The sequence below is a fragment of the Haplochromis burtoni genome, unplaced genomic scaffold (genome assembly GCF_018398535.1).
Source record: "Haplochromis burtoni strain Fernald_Lab_line unplaced genomic scaffold, NCSU_Asbu1 Contig_167, whole genome shotgun sequence".
In the NCBI taxonomy this organism is placed as follows: Eukaryota; Metazoa; Chordata; class Actinopteri; order Cichliformes; family Cichlidae; genus Haplochromis; species Haplochromis burtoni.
The window spans coordinates 934,267-946,931 of record NW_024582528.1 but is presented as its reverse complement, the minus strand read 5'-3'; positions in this window follow the sequence as shown (position 1 = coordinate 946,931).

Below are 12,665 nucleotides of genomic sequence, written 5' to 3'. Positions count from 1 at the left end.
TGCGGTCTGGAGTGTGGGGCCTCCCTGCTGCTGCGGAGTCGGGGCGGTCTGCCTCCCCCCACCGCAGGGAAAAGGGTAACACCACCTGGGTCTGGGTGCAGTTCCCCCCTCCAGGGGCAAGGGTACCTAGACCCGGTTTGTAGAGTACGCTTGGGGAGTGTGATCGTGTGTACAGCGTCTCTTTATGTCTGTCTCCACGTTGGTTGAGTGTGGAGTAAGTGCATATGAGAGCATGAGGGTGGGAATGGATGTTTGTTCTGTGTGTGCCTGTATGTCTGTGTCTATATGTCAGGTTGGGTGTCAGGCGCCACCTCTCTGGGGACATCTCAGGCCCTCCAAGGTTTGGAGGCCTATCTCCCCCTACCACCACTTCCCCTGCCAGTGGCGGACCCCTCAGACATCGGTGCGTTGGTGGTTCTTTGTGTCCGGGGATGGGCGTCCAGGTACACACCGGCTCACTCCTTGGCGGCCGCTTATCGGGGCCTGGAGCCTGGGGCTCGCTCGGGCCACTTCGGAGGTGGGGTGCCCCCGGCCTCTCGGCCTGGGGCTCGGTCACTCAGGCACAGGCTGGCTGCCGGCGGAGCTCACGGGCGCGTCACTGCAACTCCCCCTGGCTTCTGCTCCGCGGCTGCTGAGTGAGCCCTCATCTGGGACTCTCCTCAGCTCTTTCTGGGACAGTGGCGCGGCTGCCCCTCTGTTGGTCTTCCTTGGTCTCTTGTGTTCTGGGGGCCTCTGGATGTCTGGAGTTTTGATCTCCTCCATACCTGCTTCATGCCCTGGAGGACGGGGCTGTGGCCCCCCCACACCCTCTAGCAGATCATTACATGAAGGAACCTTTTAAAAAAAACAAGCGCGTCCATGCTCACAGGTGTACACACGGGTGATCACACACACAAACTACACCCTTTTTGGCTCCTACCTCAAAGCACACTGTGTTCTGTTGATCTTATGTGCTGCACAATAATGTTTAATATTTAGTATTTACTGTCATATTCCCATATATCATTGTGATGTTGTTTATTCTATTACTCTTGTTCTCTTCTGCTTGTTTTCTTTTTTCTTTCTCAGCAGGTGACCCAGGTGATTGATATATGCATTTTTTTTCTCTGCTCGATTCTGTTGGTTTTTGTCTTTTGCCCTTCTCCCCCGTCCCTCTTCTCAGCTGTTTCTCTTTCCCTCTTTCTTTCTCCCCTTCTTTCCCCCAGTCAAGTCTGTCCCGTATTCAGTAAGTGAAAATAAAATAAACAATAAAAGGTGAATCAAATGGACCATTACGGCAAGGCTGGGATGGTCAATTTGGTAAAGTAAATCCATTGGGCATCTTTCTTTGCCTTTAGACAACAATTCTGATGGCAAAAGAGCCAAACGGGACAGGCAAAAAAAAAAAAAAAAAAAGGGAACTTTTAACTGTTTTTTATATAAGTTTAACATATTTTCTATCCATACACCACATGCACATTTTCTGTGAAGTAATGCAAAGTTTAGAATCTAAATTTATAATTACAGGACAGTCTGAGCGATTAACTCCCAGAATATTTTCTCTGGCTTCACACATTTATCACCTCTCTCCTCACTTCTACAACTCCCAGCAAAAGGCCAATATTTGGTTCAGTTAGGACCACCGTTTTAAAAAGATTGTTTCCGTCTTCAGTATTTTAGGTCTGGTGGCCAAAACTCCAGCACAGAACAGGCAGCTGTGAGGGCCTGTGGCTCAGGAGATTAAGCCGGTTGTCCACCAACTGGAAGGTCTGCGATTTGATCCATGGCTCCCTCTAAGTTGCTCTCAATGCATCCATCATTGTGAGAGTCTGTGTGTGACAGAAACTGCTTAAAGGCGTGGAATAAAGTGCTGTATGAATGTGTGTATAAAGGGGTGAATACAGCTTCTACAAAACGTACTTTGAGGGCTCAGAGTAGAGAAGTGCTATAAAAAGCAATCCATAACAGATCAGTGACAACAGATTTAACATTCGTTAAAGTCAAACAAAGCTTGAAAGTAGGAGCAGGGTGGATGGAGTTTGCAGAGCGGCTCGCTGAAACAACTGTGGGCAGGCTTAAGCAGCTTAAATAGTGTATCCTTTCTGAGATGTGCCAATTACCAGCCATGAGCTGATGTGGTGCAGCCTTGAAATGAGTCAATCAGCTGTGGTCATGGCTTAGCTTCACTTTCTACAGAGTTCTGATTATTATTATAATGAACGTTCAGGCTTGACTGTTGAACTTTGTAGTTATTTTGATGGTATTGCTCATGTGATGTTGCATGCTTACAGCAGCTGAAAAACATAAATTAAAGAAAGTCCTTTTTGTTGCCTTATCAAAACGACTGTTAATGTCTAAACCTAATGCAAGCTGCTTTTTTTGTATTTTCAGATATATTATAAGGTAATTTTCTGGTTGATGGTGACTTCCTATCATGACTCATTTGTTTTTCTTGGATTTGGTGAGACATTTCACTGATGTCCTGTGTTTTGAAACAGCAGGAAGTGACAGTTTATCACTGTTTCATTAGTGATTGTGTATATGTGAGGCATAGGGCTCTGAAAGAGTCGTCTACACACAATTTGAGGAGCACTTTGTGGTTGTTAACAATTTATTTGGCTTATTTGTAGATGTTTTTAGATCATTTCCAATATAAGGAAGAACTCCCACTCTTTGTATTTTTGATTTTGCAAGAGATCCTCAGCGGAAGGATGAATGAATGGGGCTCTATTAAGCCACACTTTGAAGTGTTTTTTTTTCTTTTTTCAAAATGATTCATCATCCCTTTGACAGAAAGGGTTCAGACATTATGTAATGTATATTTTCTGCTGGGTTGAACTGTTGTAAAATGCATTTCTGTAAGTATTCAGGATGAACCGCTTCATGAAATCCACTATTTTTATTTCAGCCATGAAGCGAGCTGCAGAGGAGAATTCCTGACAGTATCCTTCTGAAAGCTTCAGCCATCACAACCAGCTTCTAACATTTCCTTTTATGATTTATCAATTTTTCAAATCTCATCATGTTTTTAAAACGTGTACGTCATCAAGGGACTAAACCAGCATGCAAACTGTACCAAGTGCCAGTTTGGGTACCTACAGCAGGTTTAAACCCCAAATGTAAGTTAATTCATGAAATTATTGTATCACTCAGTACATTTTAAAAAAACACATTAAACATTTCAAATCAGTCAAAATGTGCCAACAGAAATTGTTTAGGTTTTTCGTGACTCTGTGTAGAGCTGCAATCTGCCGAGTAACTAATAAACTCATGCTGAAGCCTTCAACAAACAGATTATTGATAAACGCCTTATTATTATTAGTAGTATTATTATAATTGATTGATTGATTTTGTAAATGAACAAGCTGTTATGGTACTGCACAGCATTTTTATTTTAACAATACATGATTTCTCGTTGATTGACTTGCTGTATTCCCCTGATCCCGACACTGACACTAATAGAATTCACACCTCTTCTGTAGACCCTTCATTTCCATACTAATACACTGCTGTGTCTCTCACTGATTCAAGGTATTCCCTTGGTGATACTGAAATTACAAAACTTCCCTGACAGCCCACTTGACAGTGGGAAAAAAAAACGCATACACATTGTTGTTATTCAAATGAGGTGTGAGTCACTTTAAGGCATTCACTCGCTACTTGTTAGAAACCCTTTTTCAAGAACTTAGGGAAATTTTAATTGGTTCAACACTGACATTCACTAGTGTTTTTGCCATTTTGAAGCCTAAACCAATCCTGTGTAAGTTCTGCTCCAACAGGCTGTTATACAGATATTGTAGTGGGCTATCTGCTAGAGGGCTTTCTCCTCATCCACGTACTAAGATGATGTGAGTAGATGTCTTACGCTGTGCTGCGAGTGATGTTCTTTATGTGTAAAAAACAGAAAAGAATGAAGGTGACAGATTAGTGCAGTCATTTTGTTCCTGCACTTGGTCCTAGGAGACTAAACGCATAAAAAGTAAGACAGGAGTAAGAGAGGAGTTCAGAGGAGGAATAGAGGGAGTGAAAGGAAGAGGCAGAATACATGATTCTGACAGATTCCAGTTTAGACCCAGATCCTTTTCATCTTGACAAGATGATAAGGTATTTCAGTCTCAGGCATCAGGAGCAGCTACAAGATGGCTGGTGGAAATGCTGGAGAACAAGCAGGACTACCTTAAGGAGTTAAACTGAGCGATAAAACAAGAAAAGCCTTTGTCAGTATCCAGGATCCTGATTGGTACTCAAACATCAACATGTCATGGACTTAGAAACACTTTATCACTCAGGTTTTTATGCCACACAGAATTTGAGTAAAAGACACTGCCCACTTGATCTTTAGCTAAAGGCACTTAAATGATCCTGACAGCACCAAGAAAAACAAAGATTTTCTCCTCAGATTAGACAAAAACAACTGTTTGGAGAGATCCCCAAGCACTTAGTCAGGCAAATACCAAACAATACTCCTGATATCATCCCTGTGGTGAAGCATGGGGGAAGCAGCATCACACTGTGGCATCACTTCTCTGGTGTAGGAAGGCTGGTTTGAACTGACAGAAGAAAGAATGCCATCAAATACAAGAACGTGATTCACAGTGCAGTTGGCCGGATACTGGGCACCGTCCCTCTGAGCATGTCAGTGAGCTGAGAGATGGAGCGAAGACTATTCTTTAATGACCCAAACAAAGCCCGTACCTAACCCCCAAAATCTCTTGTTTGATGATCTTTTACACACACACACACACACACACACACACACACACACACACACACACACACACACACACACACATTCTCACATAACACATTCTTACAGAAGTTCACACATATACATACAAATGCCTTGTCTTAGGACCATGTGGGCGTGGTTCTGACGTGTTTTGTGTGAACTGTGTCTCAATAAAAAGGGCAGCAAGGAAGGTCGTGGTCGAGGTCATTTTCGTGGTGGACACAGACGAGGCCTCCCTTGCGCAAGTGTTTGATCGATCGACTGTCTTGTTTTCTTCATGATGAATAAGTCTCTAGAATTAGCGGGGCTTGTGGAAACACAGACCCAACAATCTGATAATTAGTAAACATTTCATGGCATAAAAGTTGATTCTGAAGACCAAACAGCTGTCCAACATTTGTGTTAACATTTGACAAACCTTAAAGCTACTAACAGGAAAACTAAAGTGGAAAATGATCGGTGATAAGAAATGTTACAGAAACAGCTTTAACCACAGTTTGCATGATTAACTTTAAACATTATAAGTCAGCTTGATAATTATTACTGTCTCAGTCTTTTAAAATGCTACGGTAAGAAAGGATTGCAAAGAAATTCAAGAAGAATTCAACTAAAAATAAAAGTACAAACACATTTAAAAAACTGCATTAACTTTGTAATAAAACAGGTGTGGTATCTGCAATGGAAAACAACCCTACCACATTTTATCTTTTGGAGAAAACATATATTAGTATTGTTAAAGCACAGCTATAATTTGCTGTATAATTTCCTACATTCCATATTTATGTCTAAGTTCCCGTTTACTGCTTCACATTCCACTTTTTTATGACTTAGTTCACGAAATAGAAACTGCATGCTGTAAATGCATCTGATGAAGTCTGAAGGCTAACTGTGCAGTAGTCTAAAAGGCCTCGGGGTAACAGAGATCAAGCCGTAACATATGAAAGCAGGTTAATGAGGTGGATGCAGCGTATAAAAATGTAGACAAGGAGAGAAGGCAAGCATATTCTAAAGTACCGACAAATAGACAAAGTCAGATAACTGCTAACTGCTTTTTCCTCCAGCAAAAGGCAAACAGGTTCATTTGAGTTTTACACTTGTTCTTATTTAGTTGATCAGATTTGAAGCGCAAGTAAACTTTAACCGGACCAGACAGCCTCTGGCTTCACTCTTGAGTTTATCAATTCATTTTTACGACTGGCATTTGTTACAGTTTCAGATTATTCTTTGATTTCTTCCACTAAAGACAGACACCAGGTTTGCATACACACACAATAGATTATATTGCTTCCCATTAGCTATATTTATAATAATCAGCTTGTGTTTTAGAAAACACTAATGCACATCAATAATTTGTCATCACTTCTCCCATAATGTGAAAGCAAAATGATTAACCTTGATGGTGGAAATCTGTGCTTCACAAATGTTAAGACTGAAACCTGTGTTCAAGAAAGCCATTACAGTGTTTACTTTTTAGCTTTGTTGCTCTTTGCATAATGTTGCTAATGGTATTACACAAGCAATGCCACACGATGAGTCATTTCTGAAGGTTGGCCAATGTAACCCATTCAGTTTTATTTGGATTCATCCTTGTTTGGCATTTATCTCTATTTCTAAGAAGGTATATTATTATTAAGGTATATTATGGTTTCATAACTTTTACATAACTATGTTTTTAGTTTGCATTAATGGGATTTGTTTTTTGTTTACAGTTTTTCTACATCAGACATCAGATCCATGTCAGACAGCGCTCGGGTTTTTTTTTTTACTTCTACTTGCACAAATGCATCTAAATAAAGCAAATATACAATGCAAGCTTTTATAAAATTGGTCAAATAAAATTTAGATTAGCCTATTTCCATACAATGCTGTCTCATTACTATTTAGGTCCAAACTCTGAAAGTGTAAAAATCCTATTGCTCCATTTATTTATGTAAATATTTGCACATTTTTGGTGGACCAGATATGATTGAAAACCCCAAAAAATTATACATCAAGAGAAATGTTGAAATGTCCATATTTTGGGATGTTTGGCTTTTCTCTAATATCTTAAATTTCTTAATAATTTTTTATTTTATTTTATTTATTTAGGACAGTGCATGTTAATGAACATAAATGTAAAAAAAAAAAAAATTACATGAATGTAAACATACCAGATTATAGCCAAGGGCTAATTTCCATCTGTTGTCCTTAAGCATAAAAATAGACATAATAATTCATAAAAATTCATCATTCATTCATAATAAAAACTCCATCACCAAACTTACACATACACACCATTCTGTTCCCAAATAAAACATTAAAACTATACAACTTATACATGATCACACACTTGATTTGTCCATAACCAGTTTTTAACCTTTGCCTTAAACAAATTGAATGTCGAGCATTCTCTAATGGGTTGAGGAAGACTGTTCCACAGATGGCCACCCTGGACAGAAAGGACGTTCTGCCCAAATGCTGTCCGTCTGTGGGGTATAAACAAGTCTCCTCGGATTGTAGCTCGAGTGGTCCTGTCTGAGCTTTCTTTATGCCTAATGAACTGCTTTAGTGGTGGTGGAGCAAGGGAGTGTAAGACTTTATATATTAAACTCACTCTTTTAAGTTTCACTAAGTTATTGAAGTTCAGTAATTTATGTTTTTTTAACACATGACAGTGGTGGTGGGAAGTCGGTTTTTTGTCAAGTAGTTTTAAACTTCTTTTATAAATGTTTTCAATAGTTTTAAGTGTTGTTGGACAAGCAAGTGACCAGGACGTCAAACAATAGTCCATATGAGAGATGATCATTGAGTAAAAATAAGTTTTTGCAACATTCATATTTAAATTATTACGTATATGATTAAAATTTCGATTATTAAATTTAAGTACCTGGGACACTTTATTTATGTGACTCTTGAAGGATAATGTTGGGTCTAGAATGACCCCAAGATATTTAAATTCTGGAGCTAATTCAAGCTCTACTCCATCCAGGAATATGTTTGACTGCTTCAAGTTTAAGGGGCAGTGTTTTACTTTTACCATGAAATGTTTACTAATTATCAGATGGTGTTGGGTCTGTGTTTCCACAAGCCCCGCTAATTCTAGAGACTTATTCATCATGAAGAAAACAAGACAGTCGATCGATCAAACACTTGCGCAAGGGAGCCCGTCTGTGTCCACCACGAAAATGACCTCGACCACGACCTCCTTGCTGCCCTTTTTATTGAGACACAGTTCACACAAAACACGTCAGAACAACCACGCCCACATGGTCCTAAGACAAGGCATTTGTATGTATGTGTGAACTTCTGTAGAATGTGTGGTTTGTGTTGAGAATGTGTGTGTGTGTTTGTGTGACTTCTGTGTGTGTAAGAAATGTTGTGTGTGTGTGTGTGTGTGTGTGTGTGTGTGTGTGTAGTGTGTGTGTGTGTGATCGGGTACTGTTGATCAAAGGGTCATATAACATAAAAGCACAGAGGAACATCCTTGGTCATAAAGAGGGTAGTCTCCCCCACACCCTAGATGGTTCACCCTAGATAACACAGTGAAGCCATACAAAGGGGAGGAAGTTTGCCAACATCAAACAAGGGTGTTCCTGTGATAAAAACACTACCACCCCCCCTCCCAGAATCTTAAGGATCTGGGGAGGGGAGGACAGAAAGAATTCTTTAAAACTATGTACAAATGGTAAACATAAAAATGACAAACATTTAATATTTCAACTTAACACCTAATTTTATTTTTTACAGTTTTGTCTAATATAAATATAAAGATTTCATAAACTTAATATCTATAAATGATTTCATAGCTGACAAGAATGTGAAACATGTTTAACCCAACGCATTTTGACAAAGCCAGGCTGCCTTTCATATTTATAGCAACTACCACTGTATCTGTGTACATTTATTTATTATGTGCTTTTAAAATATACTAAACTATTCACCATCACATGACATATTTATCTAACAGTACCGGTTCCAATGCAACATTTAAGCACTCTCGTGTTGCCATGAGCAGTAGTGCATGAGTAACTGTGTAACTGCATTGCGTTTATAATTCTTGTGAATACTGTATCTCAGTGGTACAACAGTGGTCTACAATGTAACAAGCTCCAGACTCGAGGGACCAGAGTTTGTTAAGAACATGTAGAATTTATGTTTGGCTGTAAGACAGGAAAACATACATGTGACAAACTCATAGCAGTGCACCGATAGATTATGTAGCTGTGATATATTAGCCAGTGTAGCAGAATATTACATAAGAGGGCTTTAAGTGAAAGGAGCAAAGGGAAGTGGGTGGGGTGAGCACTGTTAATGTAACACAGGTGTCACTGACATCAATTCTGTTGCGTTGAGAACAGCACGCTCCTGCCCTGCACTGATGCTCTGAGGTAGTAAATATTTTTATGTCCTTTCAGTCCAACAAATGTTTTTCCAGACAGAAGTCTGTGAATTAATTTGATTACACAAGATGTTGACTTGTGCTGAATAACAGAAGCCAATTATGTTTTTATCAGCCATAAGTGTGCTCCCTGTATTGTTTCAGTGTTATGAGAATGTAAGTGGGAAGTACCACAGAGCCAGTTTTGACTATTTTGGGTTGAGTTTAATAATGTGGACAGATTTTATCAGTGTGATTGCTTACATTTACCCCGGTCAACAGTTTACTGAATAACCACAAGATTAGGCATTTTTAGTAAAGTCACTTTTTAAATATTACACCATATAAATACTATTAATAGAAAATGTAATAATTATGTAATTTACTGGATATAGACTTTTAACAGCTGGTAATCAAGCATCCTTCTTTTTGAAAGGCCCACAAACATGGCCACCCACCTTGGTGCTGGTGGCTGGTCCCAGACATGACAGACTAAGGCAGCTCAGAGCAATGTTAGTGATGCGACTGGCAAACGAGAGCAAAGTCAAACACAAAAGATTCCAATTTAAATAAATGGGAGCTTATTTGACACGAAGACAAATCTTTTTTAATCCGTTCGACGGTCGATGCTGCTGCACTCACATGTGTTCCAACGGTTTATTGTTCCTGTGTATATGTTAGTCCACAAATATGCCAAAAGAAGACCTGCAAGGTAAAAACAGAACAAATGTCATATCTTACATATAGTGAATATACCCAGCTTTAATCACCAGCAGTAACTTGCTGTTTCATAAACTGTGATGAGTTCCAGTTTCCTCACATGCAACACTTAGACCCAGATGTGAGCTTAACAAGTATCTGCTGTAAACTTAGTATCAAGAACCAGGTCAGCCACAAATCTATACAGGCTGTATAGATGTAAATATATACAAATATTGTGTTCATCTCTTTATTCCAGTAAGAGTCTTCATAACCTGCAGACAGATGCCAGTAACAGGCTTTGAGGCCACCAACAGAATCCACTCTCGCTGTTGCAGAGCACAGTCCCGAGGCTTAACCCTTTGGGACCTTTCCAGAAGGAGTGACTTTCTAACGCTCTGTGTTTCAGCGTTTCAGTCATCTGTTTTAAGTTTTAGTGCTAGTGAGACCCAGCCACTACCCATAATGCTAGCTATTTTAAAAGCTGAATACTATCAGATAACAGCAAAGCCTTATTTAGAAATGGTTTCCCTGAAGTCTCTATACTGGCACAAAATATTTATTCTGCTTTTTGCTAATTCCAACCCAGAAACACAGCGTGTTATCTAATAAAAAACAAACAAACCACTGTTTCCCACAGAAATTATCGACCGGCACTATTTCAGTCGCTGGCACAAGGGTGCCAGACTACTGAGTACAAGCAGCTAAATATGGACTCCATAGGGAGTCCAGCAATCAAGGACAAGACAGTCATTTCCCAGTCTAAAATGCCAATGTCTGGAATTATTTTAATGCTGAGAGTTAAAACTGAACTTTATTTTATTTATTATGTTTGTTTCCACAAGAGTCTCATTTAGTGCATAGGAAAAAATACCCAAATATCCAAACAACAAGACGAATGACAGTACATGAGTGACGATGAATAAGAACTGAACACATATTTAAGTGAAACAGTAATGATACGAGATATGCTGAACTTTATGAAAAGGTTACTTTTCTATTTTAATTAGGGTCTGATACTCGACGTCACTGTCTGTAGAATAGAATAAATACAGTTTTCACAAATGGCTGATCAAATATGATCCTTCACTGCTAAAGGGTCAACATGGCCCTAGTCTTAATTTGAATATGACAAGAAAATGTCAGCAGCCATTCTGTAGTTGATCTATGGCAGAGGTCCCCAACCTTTTTTGTGCCACGGACCGGTTTATGTCCGAGCATATTTTCACAGATAAATAAGGTGTCACGGATAAATACAACTAAATAAAACCAGTATTATTCATAACACACGGGAAAAGACCCAGGGAAACCAAGTTAACAATAAAAACGATAAAACAAATAACGCTAAAAACCCTGAAAACCAGAAATTTCACACCTGAACCTCAACTCTCGCAGCCCAGTACCAACCGACTCATGGACCGGTACCAGTCCGTAGCCCGGTGGTTGGGGACCACTGGTCTATGGTACATACCGTTGACCTAACATCCTATCATAACAATATGATAAAAGTATTTTAAGAGGGGTACAAATCCGTAGTATCTCCAAAAATAACAGACTTTTAGTTGCTCTTCTTTTTGCTGCTGTGATAAATGACTCAGTCTTACTGTTTTTGTATCACTGAGAATAAAATCACAGATACTGTTTTTTCTCTTCACTTTAGCTTCACCTAGCTATCATCGATACTTTCCATCATTGATGTTGGCTTACAAAATGCATCAGTGTTGGCACTCTGTCAAATTCAACACATTACATGGTTACAGAGAGCCACAGATAAGGAGTAATTAGCAATGGAGTGTGCATATTTACCATCAATCACAATATATATATCATTATTTTTAAAAGCAGTCTCCTTACATATGATCAAATCAAAGAGTGCAGGGAAAAATGAAGACTAATGAAAAGGCAACCCTTTGTTTGACACCAAAAATGCTTATTACAACTGAAAAAAGCATCACCAGATACTTTTATTGTAATCTTAAAGTAAATCTGTGGCTCGCATGTATGAAGACTGTGTGGGTACAGTGCAGTGTTGCAGGAGCCAAGCTGAGACAAGCTGAGAGTTCTTTTCTTGGCTTATTTTGCAGTGAGCGTGCTATGACCCTGGGCTCATGGCCAGAACGCTATAGCTGAAATGCCTCTGGAGTGCTAATGCTGTTCTCCAATGTAGTTATTATTTGTTATCGGTTTTATCTTTCCCAGGAAATGGGTAAGAATCCAAAAAGCTCCAAGTACACTATGCTGTGACCGTGGACTGTATAATGCAACGACTGTGTCACCCTTTTGCTTTTGCCACATTTTTAAGCCTTTCCTTTAACTTTTGGTCCACGAGCACGTTGGATTTTTTCAAGACCAAATGGATCATTTCTGAAGAAGGTAAGATGGTAGATATGATTTTTGTAACAGCAATAACTAAATAAATAAATAATAAAGTCCTCCCCTCCTGTCAGCCTGTATACTTAGAGGTGAAGTGGGATAACATCAAAGTTGCTTCCACCAAGAGTAAAGTGCTTCTTCTAATTGAGCAGCTTCCTGCTGCAGATCACAGTGGTGAATGGGTCTGGGAGTTTTATTTCGTGCACTTTTTACTTTGTTTCTTGAACAGAAAATAATTGGATTACAGTGGGGGACCAAACGCCGATATATTGCGTTGCGTTGATTGAGCTCTGATATCAAGTTTGTGCCTCTTGCACCCTGTTGTGTGTTTTCTGGCACTTTTAGTTATAACTTTCAAACCTCGGTGAACAAATGCAAGAACACTGCAGTAACTAATGACTTATTTCATAGACAGCAGGAAACAAGTCACACATACAGTGGGGCAAAAAAGTATTTAGTCAGCCACCAATTGTGCAAGTTCCCCCACCTAAAATGATGACAGAGGTCAGTAATTTGCACCAGAGGTAC